Source organism: Monodelphis domestica, chromosome 2 (assembly GCF_027887165.1).
Source record: "Monodelphis domestica isolate mMonDom1 chromosome 2, mMonDom1.pri, whole genome shotgun sequence".
Taxonomy (NCBI): Eukaryota; Metazoa; Chordata; class Mammalia; order Didelphimorphia; family Didelphidae; genus Monodelphis; species Monodelphis domestica.
The window spans coordinates 104,073,258-104,086,615 of record NC_077228.1 but is presented as its reverse complement, the minus strand read 5'-3'; the positions used below and the strand labels follow the sequence as shown (position 1 = coordinate 104,086,615).

Below are 13,358 nucleotides of genomic sequence, written 5' to 3'. Positions count from 1 at the left end.
ACCTGGGACCTTCCATCTCCAGACCTGGCTCTCTAACCACTGAACCATGTGGCCATCCCCTAGCTATCACTTTGAGGAAGAAAGACAATCAAAGGATAAGATGGTGAATGAAGTCTGTGAAACCAAAGAAAGCAGGATGACTTAGACTGCTAAGTGGGGAAGAGAAGGCTGAAGAGGGGATTTTATAATACTTGTATTCTCCAAGGATGATGGTGATCCCCTGTTTTCCATCTTCACTGATGACCAGCCAAGAGGAAAGCAGCTTTGACTGGAGACAGGAGAATTTGTAGTAGATGAAGGATTAGAGAGTTAGAAATGAACAGATCACACTCATGGCCTGAGTGCACAAGAGATTGGGGAAACTCTGGATGAAAATGTAATTGGGAAATGTTCAATGAAATAAATAAAAATACAATAAAATATACATAATGTCAGCTTATGGTTTTCTAAGTCAATATGGAGACCACAGGGATTCTATTTGAATCTGACTTTACTGAAGTCCACCCCATCCTCATTTTACAGTGGAAGAAACTGAGGTTCACAGAGGTTAAGAGTTTTGTCCAAGGTCACTCAATGAATAAATGCCCAAGATGGTCTGACTTCAAGTCTAGTCCTTTATGATACTCTATTCTGTAAACCCAGAGGCATCCCTACAAACACATCAGTTTAATTCATAGAACCAAGTCTTAGTGGAAATCTCACCTTCTGCAAGAAGCCTTTCCTGAGCTCCCTTATTGCCAGTGCCTTTCCTCTATTGATATCTCCAATTTATGTATCACTATCTACTCATCATCTTTCTCTCTATCCATCTTTCCCTCCATCATCTATCCATTAGACAATTTCTCTCTCCCTCCCCCCTTCCTCTCCCTCCTTTGTAATGGTTATTTGCACGTCATCTCCCTCCTTAGATTGAGAGCAGGGATTGTCTTTTGCCTTTCTATGTATCTCTGGTGCTTAGCATAGAGCCTGGCACACAGTAGGTGTTTAATATATTTTATTGACTAACAGACATTAGGATCTAGAGCTGGCAAGAACTTTAGAGCTCATGGGATGCAAAGCCCAATTACTTTACAGATTAGGAAATGGAGGCTCTAAGAGGTGACATGATGTCCCCCAAATCTCAAAAGTGGCAAATAGCCAAGGCTGGATTTGAACTCACAGCATCATAGAATTTGGGTGCTGAAAAAGCACCTTAGCAATCATCAAATCCAACCCATAGCTGAAAAAGGATCCCCACTCTGATCTACCCAACAAATGATCATTTTGCCTCTGCTTGAAGACCTTCAAGAAGGGGACATCCTCACCTCTTAAAAGTGCCGCCCATTTTACTTTGAAACAGCTCTAAAGGCTGGGAAACTTCTATTTGCCCCTTTCACCCATTTTTCCTGGTTTGGCTTCCTGGGATCAGGAATATATACATATGAATATATATTTATAAATTAATTAATTAGTTAGTTTGTTACATTTAAGTGCCCAGGCATCTCCCTCCCCACTTCACACCAGAGAAGGCATCATTTGACTACACACACACACACACACACACACATAATATATAAAACTACATCATGCCTTTTCTATTTATCAGTTCTTTCACTGGAGGAAGACATTCACAGTTATTCTTAAAGCAATATTTTTGTTTCTGTATATTATGCTCTCTTGGTCCTGCTTGTTTTACACTTCATAATTTCATGTGGGTCTTTCTATGTTTATTTATTTCTTTTTAATTAACCTGCTCAGGGCAGATGGGTGGCTCAGTGGGATTGAGAGCCAGGCCTAGAGATGGGAGGTCCTAGGTTCAAATCTGGCCTCAGACACTTCCCAGTTGTGTGACCCTGGGCAAGTCACTTACCCTCAATTCTCCAGGAAATTACTGCTCTTCTGCCTTAGAAACAACACACAGTATTGATTCTAAGATGGAAGGTGAGGGTTTAAAAAAATTTAAATTAATCTGCTCATCATTTCTTACCATACAGTAGTATCCTATCATGATCACTCCCCACAACTTGTTTACTCATTCCCCAGATGGTGGGTAGCCCTTCAATTTCCAGTTTTTTGACACTACAAAGAAAGATGCTAAAAATATTTTCAAACGTACAGGTTTTTTTCCTTTTCCTCTTATCCTTAGGATTTAAATCTAATAGTGGTATCGCCAGATCAAAGCATATACACAGTTTTATAACTCTAAGGGCATCATTCCAGATTGTTCTACAACAAACAGAAGAAATCTAATTCCATTTCCACACAATAGCTCTTGGAATTCTTGATACAGCCCTCATGCCCCCTCCCCCTGTCCTCCCCTCACTGGGGTACCATTCAAACTCCTGTGTTCTTTCCTTGGCAACACAGTGAAGAGTTTTCTGGTTGATCCTGGAGTCAACAGAGATTCCCAGTGGAGTGAAGGTATTTGAATATAGCCTTTTTTTCCCTTAAATGTGTCTTCTGCCATATTCACTCCATCCTTAAACTCAAGAGAAGGCCATGTGGATCTACTACTTCAGCATAAATCTAGCCTAACTTTCTCTTTGGAGCTCCCTAAACTTTTTAGCCTCCATTTATCCAGAAAAAGGTGGGGAGGGGACATAGTCTTGAGTCAGCAGGGAAGCCTGGCATGTGGTTTTCAGAAGGCAGATAGTTGGAATTTAGGGATGCAGGGAAGAAGAGACTCAGCCCTTTGACAAGACCACTGGGATCTGCCTGCTTGTCTCCTGCGTTTCTGCTTGGAACCTGTAGAAGGCACTGGAACTGAAGGAAGGTGGTGAGAATCCTCTTTTTTATTTCTTCTTTCAAATCCTTACCTTCTGTCTTAGAATCAATTCCAAGTATTGATTCCACGTGAGAAGATCGGTAAAGACAAGGCAGTTGGGGTCAGGGAACTTGCCCAGGGGGAAAAAGCCAGGAAGTGTCTGAGTTCAAGTTTGAACCTGGGACCTCCTGTCTCTAGGTCTGGCATTCTATCCATTGGGCCACCTGGTTGCCCTGAGAATCCTCTTGAGGAGACCTTCCCCAACACAAGTTGCTGATGCTTGGTCAGGGCCAGGGGCACTTCTGGCTGGAGGCAGGAAGAGTGGAGGAGATGACCACTGAAAACCCTTCTTCTTGGTTTCTCACACCTCTGGCCTCAGTCATAAAAAGGGAAGCCAATTTAATCTCCTAACTCTCTGGAGTAACATTGCCTTCCATGAGTAGCTCTCAGCCATGGGAAACTTTGGGGCCCAGGAAACTGAGGATAATCTCTCTAAAATCTAGGTATGGAATGGGGAATGACCAGTCAGGGCGATCTCGCCAAATGCCAGATTTCTAATGGTGCTGGAAGGTGGTGGGCAACAAGATCAATCACTCAATAGCCCAACTTCCCCATAATTAGCTGACAATTAAGTAAATTGCAGTCACTGCCTGTTGAAATTATAATTGCTCCATCATGTATTTTTCAGAACTTTTATGAGAAGCTTAGCCTGGGGCCAATGGTAGAATAATTGCTGTCCAGATTCCAAGATGGCCTTAGGTAATATAGCAGCAGTTGGGTAGCAGCAACAGGGATCTACCTTAGACAATAGACCGGATGAGGAACACCTTATCTAGGAGCTGGTAGGGAACTAAAATAAATTTTCTAGTTACCTTCCTTGTTTCTTAGGTGAGAAAACCTAACCCACATTGCTTGAAGCCCACCTTTCCTGGCCCCACTCATTGCTAGTGCCTCCCCTTTGGGATTACCTCAGATTTACACTCTATTGTATCTGGAGTAGGAAATGGAGAACCACTCCATTACCTTGGCCAAGAAAACCCTGAAGGGGATCACCAAGTGCTTGAAGAGTGTGAAGGGCAGCTAGAAGGTACAGAGGATAAAGAGATTGACTTGGAGTCAGGAAGACTCATCCTTCCGAGTTCAAATCCTGCCTCAGACACTTACTAGCTGGGTGACTCTGAGTAGGTCGCTTAACCCTGTTTGCCTCCATTTTCTCATCTGTAAAATGAGCTGGAGAAGGAAATGAAACCACTCTAGTATCTTTGCTGAGAAAACTCCAAATGGGGTCATGAAGAATTAAACATGACTGAAAAAACACAACATACCAGCTATGTTCATAGCTGTTTGGATATCATTTCTAATGTGAGTTCTTTGATGGCAGGATCCGAGTTTTGCTTTTCTTTGTATCTCTAGTACATTGTACTTTGCTTAACACATAGTAAGCATTCACCAGATCTTAGCTGACTGAATGACACACAGGTAGTTAGTGACCAAGCCAGACTGAGAGCCTAGGATTCTAATCTCCAAGAACATTTGCAATGCAGGGTCATAGATTTAGAGCTGGAAAGGACCTAAGTCTCATCTAGTCCCCTTTATTTTTTTTTTAACTTTGGAAACTGCAGTTTTATTTTTTTTATTTTAATATATTTATTTAGAATATTTTCCCATGGTTACATGGTTCATGTTCTTTCCTTACCCCCCTTCCTTTCCCCCTCCCAAATTGCTGAGGAGCAATTCCACTGTTTTTTTTTTTAAATTTTATTTTTTGTATCCCCTTATTTTTTTTAACCCTTACCTTTTGTGTTAAAATCAATATGAAGTATTCATTCCAAGACAGAAATGTGGTAAAGGCTAGACAATGGGGGTTAAGTGACTTGACCAGGGTCACACAGCCAGGAGTGTCTGAGGCCAGATTTGTATTCAGGTCCTCCTGACTTCATGCCTGGTACTCTATTCACTGGGCTCCTAGTCCCTTTATTTTATTATTTATTTTAAAACCCTTACCTACTGTCTTAGAATTAATGCTGTCTATTGGTTCCAAAGCAGAAGAACAGTAAAGGCTAAGCAATGGGAGTTAAATGACTTGCCCAGGTTCAAACAGCCAGGAAGTACTTGAGAACAAATTTGAACCCAGGACCTCCCATCTCTAGTCCTGGACCTCCTACCTATATTCTAGTCCCCTTATTTTAAAGATGAAGAACTTGAGCTCAGAGAGGTTAGGTAACTTGCCCAGTGTTAAACAGCCTGGCCCACTTATCCCATGGTTTTCACCTCTTTTGGTTTCCATTATCTGCAGGTTGACAGTGAAGACCAGAGGTCTCACTAAAGCAGCAATCTGCCTATGGCAGTCTCTTCTGCCTTCTATTTCATTTAGTTCACTTTTTATCTATTTATTTTGGTGCAGTTGGGGTGGAAGGCTGAGGAGCACCTACCGGAGGTCAGCAGGTGTACACTTAAAACTCTGGTTTCAGCCATTTGCAGTAGGTCCCTAGAATGTATCCCCTATAGAGATGGGGAGTCTATGGCCCAGGAAAATGACAGAGTTGAGATTTGAACCCAGATCCTCTGACTCCAGTTCCAGCCCTTCTCCCTCAGCACCACGTTGCTAATGAAAGTAACAGTCTCTCCCCTTCATGTGAGAACATGGAAGGAAGCTATCCGTCTTAGGAGAATGGTTTTTGTGCAGACCTGCTGGGAATCAGGGCTTGAAACAGGAAGGATGAAAAGTCACACAGGGAGGAAACAAAAAGCCAGATCAAGGGCACAACCTGTTCTCCTCGTCTGATTAATGCTAGCATTGGGTTGTGAGCAGCGCAGGAGCCAGACCTGGCATATTGTTGAAGCTCAGCAAATACCGGGCAGATTCCATGATAAGAAATACCAAGCAGAAATCCATCAACCGGCTAAGCAAGCAAGCAAGCAATTAACAAGAACCGAATCGTCTTCTATTCACGTGGTAGAGATTTAAAGAGAAAAAATGAAACAGTTCCTGCCCTCAAGAAGCTTACGTTCTATGGGACTGGGGGCAGCATGGAGGCACTCAAAGTAGCTCTAAGATGAGTACAAAGTGATTTGGGAGATGGGGATGGGTGGGAGGAGATCAGGAAAGGTCCCTTGCAGAAGTGGCCTTTGGAGTTCCTCTTTGAAGGAAGCAGAAGTAGATGTAAGGAGGGAGGGCATTCCAGGCAGAGGGGCAGCCTGGGGAAGGGCCAGCCTATGGATGAGCCATGGAATGTTGTGTGTGGGGAAAAGCAAGGAGTCTGGTTTGGCTGAACCAGAAAGTGCATCAAGAAGAGTAATGCATAATTAGAGATGTAGGCTAAAGCCAGGTTGTGAAGGGGTTTAGATGCCAAACAAAGGATAGATTTTTGACTCCAAGCCAGTGGCTTACTCTTTTTTCAAACATTATTCAAAATAATAAAATTCCATTAAAAAAAAGATCTTTAGAGGTGGTTTGTTTTAAGGATATTTGAAGTGTACTTGAAAATCATTATGGTGATATTTTAAGTAAAAATGATTTCTTTTTAAGATCCTTTTTTGAATCTTTGATCTAACTTGGAAGATAAATGCTCTGAAATGAGGCTATTTGTCTTCTAAACCCAGTTTATTTGGTCACTAAACAAGCCAAAGAAGCAAATGAATCAGCCTTCTGAATGCTCCCCTACCTGTGCAATTCTGGACAAGTAATTTAACCTTCATCTGTCATAATTTCCTTAATTGTAAAATGGGGATAACAATAGCATCGAACTACAGCAGGGTTCCTGGGAGGATCAAATGAAATAATACTTATAAAGCGTTTAGCACAGTGCCTTGCTAAATCCTTCATTCATTATGTATTCCTTCTCTCCTTCCCAGGTATATTTCATTCCACTTTTTAGGTGCTTTGAATTCTAGGCTTTGGTTCATTAGAACCAAAGATAAATGCAGTTGAATTAAATTCAATAAATATTTGTTAAGCACCTACTATGTGTGAAGCAGCCATTGATACTATAAATGGAGGTCAGCCTCCACCCCAATTTATCATAGAATTGCTCTCCCTCCAGTGAATCAGTGAATCAATGTGCATTAGCCCTTAATCAATCTAGAAGTATAAGGAATTTGGGTCCTTGGATGAAGATAAATGACATCACATTGAGAATATCTTGTGATTGGTTGAAGAAGATAAAGTCACACCTCTTGGACTATATATAAAAACAGCAAACTAGTTCAGTGCTAGTCAGGTGAGTGGGAGAAGACCAAATTGGGGAGCTCAGGATTCTAGGCCCCTGAGAGGAAATCATTTCTGGAGGATGACATAGTACCCACTTCTCTGAGAGTGTACCCTCTGTGTGTGTGTATGTGTGTGTCTATAGTTTTATGGAAATTATCCTCACTATAGCTGCTTTATAAATACACTTTCTGATAGTTAATGACATCTGACTGAGAATTGGAGGGAAGCGTACTAGCAGGGGATTGTAAGCAATGGTATTAGAGCTCTCCAGCCCACAGGGTTACCCTAAGACACTTCAGGAAATAACAGACAACCAGCCTCTAGGAGCCATGCTGCATTTTTGAGTATCCAGTTGGGGAAGTGTCTAGAGGGAATGCTATACAACTCATGCACTAACAACAAGCCCAGAATCAAGATTACCCTTTACTAGACTAGATGACTCCTTGGGGGTACCCCAGTGACCATCACTCTTGACCTCAATTCTTTTCCACTTTGAAAGGTAATGAGTTCACTGTGGATAGAGCACCAGGACCTGGGTTCAAGCCTGGCCTCACATACTTCCTAGTTGTGTGACCCTGGGCAAGTTACTTTACTCCAATTGCCTTCCCCTTGCCCATCTGTCTTACTGGGACACAAAGGAAGGGTATTTAAAAAAAAGAAGGTAACGAGTTCATCCCCACAGCATAGGTACTTCAAACCCCCAACTAAGCCTTGTCATAAAAATCCATGCTATGTTCATGATGGAGGACTGCCCTTTGTCTACCCATCCAACTTCCTCCCAGGCCCAGCATCCTACCCAAATGCTTCTATGACCTGAGGTGTCTTTGGAATAATGGCAGGATGGGAACTTTGGCAGACAGGAAACCTGTTTCAAAAGAGCATGCGGGGGACTACTCTTCATTCTATTACTAATCTCATAGCCTCATTTATTCCCACATAGAAGTCACAATATTTTTTGAGTCAGTTGTCAGGGAGCCTCCATAGCAGAAACAAGTTGAGTATTTTCACTTTCGTGGTAAGGGAATCAGTTCTGACAATGTCATGAAATGTTTCCTTTCCCAGAGGAGTTAGCTGGGTTATCAGTCACCTCCAGGGAAATCCCCAGAACTTGGGAACCAGCAACTGGACTGATAAAGCAATGTATGGTGGAAAGAGTACTGAATGAGGAACCAGAGGGCTGGATTCAAGAATCTGCTCTTCTCCTACCTACCCCCCTGTGACCTCAGGGAATTTACTTAATCTTTCTCCTCAGTTTCTGCATCTATAAAATGACTGGGGTTCAAATAGGTGACCTCTAAAATAGTTTCCAGTTTTAAATCTATGATCTTATGTTTGGGGAAATGATGAGCAATAGTTTTTATTTTATACAACATGGTAGAAAAAGCATTGAATTTGAAATCAGAGGACCTGGGTTCAAATCTCACCTCTGGAGAACATCACCCATGGCCTCAGGCAAGTCACTTAATCTTCCTGGGCCTCAGTTTTCTTATCTGTAAAAGGTAGGAGTTGGAATAATTGTCTTCTGAAGCTCTTTCTAGCTTTAAATATATAATCCTGTGCTTGGGGCTATGTTGGTGGAAAGTACCAACTCTGGGCTGGCATGAGCATGCAAGGCAGGGCTGAAAGGATGGTTGGAAACAAAGGTGAGGATGGAATGGTAACAAACCAGGTGTGAAATGGCAGGGTTCGAGTCTGGATGGGTTTTATATCTTGTTTGAGAAGGTCTGGGTTAAGAAAGCATAGGTAGAGAGAACCCTCTGAAGTCTTAAACAAGGGAATGTCGGGGACAGAAATTAGGGTGGAAATCATATGGTGGACTGGAAAAGACACTAATCTGAGTCAAAGGGCCCCAGCCAATTGAGTTGGATAAAATTTCTTCCCCTCTCTGAGCTCTCAGTTTCCTCATCTGTAGAATAAAGGGGTTAGGCTAGATGACTCCTAAGGTCCCTTCCAGCTCTTAACACTCTATTGTGCTATTCGTCAAGATCCATATGAGTCTTCCCATCCTCCATCTTCTTCCTTTTTTTTTTTTAATAACACCTATCTTCTCTCTTAGAATTGATACTAAGTTTTGGTTCCAATGTAGAAGAGTAGTAAGAGGTAGACAATTGGAGTTAAGTGACTTGCCCAGGGTGACACAGTTAGGAAGTGCCCAAGATCAGATTTGAACCAGGACCTCCCAACTCCAGACCTGGCACTCTATTCTCTGTGCTACCTAACAACCACTCTCCTTCATCTTTGACTACTCAGCAGCACGCTAAGGGATCTCAAAGCAAAGGGGCAGATCCCTCAGATGCCAGGCTCTGCGGCAGAGGATTCATGGCATTTAAGCCTCTGCTTCCTCCTCTTTTAACTCAAGACACTCCAACATCACTGGTTCCACTTAGTTGTTGGGATGTCCTACCCTCTTGGGAGAAGAAGTCCTTGACTTCATCCTGAAGAGCAGAGGTGACCTTTTTTGGTAGAGTGGTACTCAAGTTCTTTTCCTCCCTCCCTCAGCTCAGGGCAGTGATGATGATAGGGTGTGTGTGTGTGATAGGGGTGTGGGGAATGGGACCCTAAAAGCTAACAGTGCTCTTTAGGGGACAACATCATTTCCCAGATCCTCTCCCCTGACCTGTGTCCTCTTAGAAGGATTTGGGGGACTTGCTGACAAGAAGCTGCCACAAGATGGGGCTGCTGGCCATCTGCTTGGCTGCTGCATCATTCAGCTCCCGCCCCATTCTGCACCGCAGTGAACGGTGACTGAGCAGCCATTGGTCACTCCCTTCAGTCCTGAAGGCAGGTTTCCTTTGGAATTCTGCTCAGGTCCCCTCTCCTCCCCCCCAGTCCTACCTGTCCTGCTTCCTAATCCCCAGGATCCTAGCTCCAGGAATGTTCAACTAGGGCTAGTTTCCCTTGTCACTGTCACATCAACAGAGGGGAATCATTGGGTTTAGAGAGGGAAGGGATCTTCCAAAGCCATATGGTTTGGCCTTCTCAATTTTACAGATAGGGAAACTGAGACCAATGCAGGTTAAGTGACTTTCTTTTTCAAACCCTTACCTTCCATCTTAGAATCAATACTGTGTATTGGTTCCAAGGTAGAAGAACGATAAGGGTGAGGCAATGGGGGCTAAGTGACTTGGCCAGGGTCACACGCCTAGGAAGTGTCTGAGGTCAAATTTGAATCCAGGACCTCTCATTTCTAGACCTGGTTCTCCACCCAGTGAGTCACCCAGCTGTCCCCTGGGTTAAGTGACTTTCTGAAGGTCACACAAATCGTATTTACCAGAAGCAGAATTATAGTGTTTATTATTATTAAATTTGAGATTTGCAATGTGTTTTATGTAGGTTATCTCATTTGGTCCTCACTGCAACTCTGTGAGGTCAGAAGCGATTATTCTTCTCATTTTACAGAGGAGGAAACTAAGACAGAAGGAGTTTAAGTGATTTGCCCAGGATCACACAACTGGGAAGTGTCTGAATCTGCATTTGAACTCAGGTCTCCTTGACTAAATCCAGCACTCTTTTCACTGTGCCACCTAGTTAGCTCTAATAAGAGCTAGAAGGGACCTCAGAGGCCATCTCCCTCATTTTATAGATGTGTAAACTGAGGCCCAGAGAGGCAAATCAATTTGACCAAAGTCATGCATGAAGTAAGCAGCAAAATCAAGATTTGAAACCAGATCTTTTAAATCCAATGCTAGCATTCCTTGCATGAGATCATTTACTCAGTCCTTGACTCCTCTGAGGGGACAGGACATGTTGGGAGTGGAGGGGCAGGGAATGAGAACTTTTTTTGAGGGGCTATGAATAGCAAGGAACTCTGTTTTGTGGCTAGGTTTCCCTGGAGGTGTTCCCAGCCAGTTGGGAAGGAGGCTCACTCTTCTAAGTCCTCTTGTAGAATCATATGGTAATGTCCAGATTTTAACCAGTAAAGAATATGAGGTCATTTCCCTGAGAATAGCATTGCGTATTATTGTCCTTATTTTGTTGATAAGGAAAGAGGTCCAAAGGGTTAAGTGATCTATCCAAGGTCACACAGCCAGTAAACAAATTTTTAAATCTTTTCAAATCTGGTCTCAAACACTTCTTAGCTGTTAGACTTCCCTGGACAAGTCATTTGACCCCAATTATGGTCCTTGCCATTCTTTTGTCTTAGAATTGATATTAGGACAGAAGGTAAGGGTTTAAAATTAAAAAAAAAACAAGCAAAAAATACCCCAGGCCCCAACTTTAATACAACTGAGATTTGAATACAGATCCTCTAATATCAGGGCCGATAGTGTTCTTCCCACTGTATCCTGCTTTTTTCTGTCTCACTTTTCTCTGGGCTGAAGAAAGACCTTTTTGTTTCCCCTGATCAGTCCAGAATCAATGCCAAGGTTTCTGGAAGGCGCAGGGTTCCCTTCTTGCTCCATCCCTATCCCTCACCTCTCAGATGCTGAAGGGACAAAATGTCTCTAAATATTTCCCCCTCTAATGACTAGACTCATCTCCTCTGCACTGATCCCAAAGCACAAGCCAGGAAGCTGGCCCTGTCAGCAGAAAAGAATCCCTCCTCCCTGATGGACCACAATGCAGCCCCTTTGGAGGAGAAAGTGGCAGCTGTTTCCCAGTCTCGTGGCCAGAGTACCCTGCAGTGAGGTCAGGACAGGAAGCCACATCCTCTAGGCCAACAGCAGCTGTGCACTGGCTGGGGGGGAGGAGGCCATCCTAGGACGATGGTGCACATCCTCCTTGAACTCTAACCCGATCCTGCTCTGCTTTGCTCTGCTCTTCACTCAGAGCAGGCTCCCACTCTGCTCAGTATCCCAGCCCTGACTGTTGGGAGGAAGTTCAGCTTTGTGGATGCTGGCTGGTCTGCCTTCCTGAGAAGAAAGTAGAAGGTGAAAACTCCATGGCATTGTTCCTGAGCTCTTCGGGAAATAGATTTCTTTTTTGGCTGTCCTTCCCTTTCTTCCAGCCCCAACATATATTGTTTTTTTTTTTTGGAATGGTCAATATTGAGCTAGTGAATGAAGTGTGAGGACACCCACCTGACTCCTAGTTTCCATTCCTGCCTGGAGGAGAAAATATTGTGCAGACTTACTTTGCACTTCAGATTCTCCAAGAAATAGCATGACATAACCCCACAGAGTGGGTTTGAAGGGAAAGGACCTCGATGTCAATCCTTGTTACCTCTATGGTCATGGGGAATGGATGACCTGCCCATATCACCTGCTACCTGTATCTCCATCCAATGACCTTTCTGGGTACCACTTTTCTCATCTGCAGAATGAAAGGATTGGACTCAATGGCTTTCTAAGGTTCCTTCTAGCAACAAGTAGATGATTCTCTGATTCTCAGAGAGTTTGGAAGATGGGAAGGGACCCTCTCCCCTATAGAAGGAACTTTGGTGCCCTCTGCCACTTAGTTGCTACCTGAGAGCTGATGGAGTCCCCCATAAGCAGGGGACCAAGTTGGGAAGTAGCACTCAGAAAATTATTACCCATCCTGGGAGGCTGTGATCCACTGGTAGAAACATTAAGAAAGAAGCCTTACTTCTTGAATTATGGTGAGGCACAGCTCTGGACCATAACTCAGAGGCAGAATATGGTGGGAAAACATTAGATAACTATAAGAAGGCAGCTTGGCTATAAGATGGAGTCTGTCAATCAGCCAATCAACATTAGTTACCTACTGTGTGTTAGGTACTGAGCTAAGCTCTGTAGTACATTTAGTTAAATAACATTAAGTACCTACTGTGTGCTAGCCACTGGACTAAGCTCTAAAAAGCCAATGAGAATACTATCCACATTCAGGGAAATAACTGTGGGAGTAGAAACACAAGAAAAACAACTGCTTGACATCATGGGTCGATGGGGATTTGATTGGGGATGTAGACTCTGAATGATCATCCTAGTGCAATTATCAATAATATGGAAATAGGTCTTGATCAATGAAACATGTAAAACCCAGTGGAATTGCACATTAGCTACTGGGGGGTGAGGAAGGAGGGGAGGGAAAGAACATGAATCATGTAACAATGGAAAAATATTCTAAATTAATTAAATAAAAATTTTCAATTAAAAAATAAAAAGTCAATTGATAAACATTTGTTAAGTACCTACTGTTTGCTAGCCCAGTATCAATCAATCGATCAACATTATTTTTATTATTCATATCTGTAATAGAGTAATCTTAAAATCCAAACCCAAATCATACAAACAAGTGATAAATCATACGTTTTCCTCTGGATTTCTACTCCCACAATTCTTTCTTTAGCATTCTTTCCCATCTGTCCCTCAGATGAATAAACATTTTAAAGTACCTATTGTGTCCTAGACTCTGGGCTAAGCTCTAAAGCCAGTTAATAAACATTTATTAAGTTCCTACTGTGTGCTAGACACTGGGCTAAGCTCTACATAAAGTCAGTTAATA

At 42.8% G+C, this 13,358-nt stretch overlaps 1 protein-coding gene and 1 long non-coding RNA gene across 15 annotated transcripts in view; one reads left to right on the top strand and one right to left on the bottom strand.

Moving 5' to 3' along the window:
- The window catches only part of NAV1 (neuron navigator 1), a 369,462-nt gene that overhangs the window by 122,156 nt on the left and 233,948 nt on the right, over window positions 1-13,358 (bottom strand). The gene's annotated exons all lie outside the window — the stretch shown is intronic.
- LOC103093828 (uncharacterized) overlaps window positions 1-13,358 on the top strand; it is a 125,726-nt gene that overhangs the window by 16,352 nt on the left and 96,016 nt on the right. For 2 of the 6 annotated variants that reach the window (XR_008916152.1, XR_008916153.1), the window contains exon 1: window positions 1,724-2,400. The exons of 1 other annotated variant lie outside the window; for it this stretch is intronic. This is a non-coding gene — a long non-coding RNA (uncharacterized LOC103093828). Of the gene's footprint in view, window positions 1-1,714; window positions 2,756-13,358 lie in introns of those variants that run through there. 3 more of the 6 variants (XR_001627811.2, XR_001627819.2, XR_001627821.2) reach the window with 3 other exon arrangements.